Here is a 1,459-nt window from a genome sequence, read left to right as displayed (position 1 = left end):
TTGTCTCCAAAGTGATGCATAGTTTCTTTGTTTACCTCCCTCACAGTTAACGTAGTGACAATCTACGTCCTGCTTTATAAAGATTGTGGATTGTCTCCATGTGTTAGTCGTTACCTCATGGCTATGGCAATGGCGGATCTACTGGTCATTATCCTCGATCTGATATTGAGACACATTCCCACTTTTTATCGGGAAGAGTTTTATTTCCTGAAGTCCATCCCCGTGTGTAATATACACGCTGTCCTGCTTTATGCAGCGACTGATTGTTCTGTCTGGTTCACCGTCAGTTTCACCTTCGATCGACTTGTGGCCATTTGTTGTAGGAAATTTAAAAGTCAATATTGCACTGAGAAAACGGCAGCTGTGGTTCTCGGAACAGTGACTGTGCTGAGCTGTTTAAAGAATATTTTCTGTTTTTTTATGTTCACAACTCAGTATCGTCTGATGAATGACCCCTGGCTTTGTGAGGTAACAGACGAGGTTAAATACTCTACGGTGTGGGTCACAGTTGAGTTCCTCCATTTCATCCTGAATCCAGCTCTACCATTTCTCATGATATTGCTGCTCAATATTTTCACAGTCAGACATATTTTAGTGATCAGTAGAGTCCGCAGGAGAGTACGGGCTCACACCCATGGGGATGCTCAGTGTGATACAGAAATGCGAAATCGAAAAAAGACCATCATTTTACTGTTCCTGATCTCAGCCAATTTCATCCTATTGTGGTCACTGTTGATGCTATTTTCCATATGGATCCGGATTTATAATATTGGGTTTTGGTCTGTGTACCTAGATTGGTTTGTGCAGGAATTGGGCTTCGTGCTGCAACTCCTCAGTTGCTGCACAAACTCTGCGATATATGTCGTGACACAGACTATGTTCAGACAGGAGCTGAAAAAAGTGCTGAAATATCCCTTTATCAAAATTTATCAAGCAGTCAAATTGAATATTTAAGCAATCCATCCATCAAGGATTTCCTCATTTCAATCCCAATGTTACGGCAGTGAAGCAGTATGTCACCATGGTAAAAGAATGAGTGTACTGATGTGTTCAAACTTACCCCACAGGGTGTTGCAGGGACATATTTCAATGTTTCTATTAACTCAGGGTCCAGTGAGAGAAGACAACATTCAGCTGGCTGTATCTACAACTTAAATCTGCAAATAATATTCTATTTTCATTAAAACATTTAAAACAGCAGAGTGAAATATATTGTTGCTTGTCTTCGTGTTGAAGAAGCTAAACTGGAGAGATGGTTTGCAGATGTCGTGTTGGATTGGGGTCTTCAAAGTTAAAAATCACACAAAACCAATTATAGTCCAACAGGCTTAATTGGAAGCACTGGTTTTTGGAGTGCAGCTCCTTCATCAGATGGTTGTCCTTCATCAGGTTGGCAACGACCTGATGAAGGAGCGGCACTCTGAAAGCTATTGCTTCCAATTAAACCTGTTGGACTATA

This window comes from Chiloscyllium plagiosum, chromosome 27, assembly GCF_004010195.1.
Source record: "Chiloscyllium plagiosum isolate BGI_BamShark_2017 chromosome 27, ASM401019v2, whole genome shotgun sequence".
Classification (NCBI taxonomy): domain Eukaryota; kingdom Metazoa; phylum Chordata; class Chondrichthyes; order Orectolobiformes; family Hemiscylliidae; genus Chiloscyllium; species Chiloscyllium plagiosum.
This window is presented reverse-complemented; position numbering follows the sequence as displayed.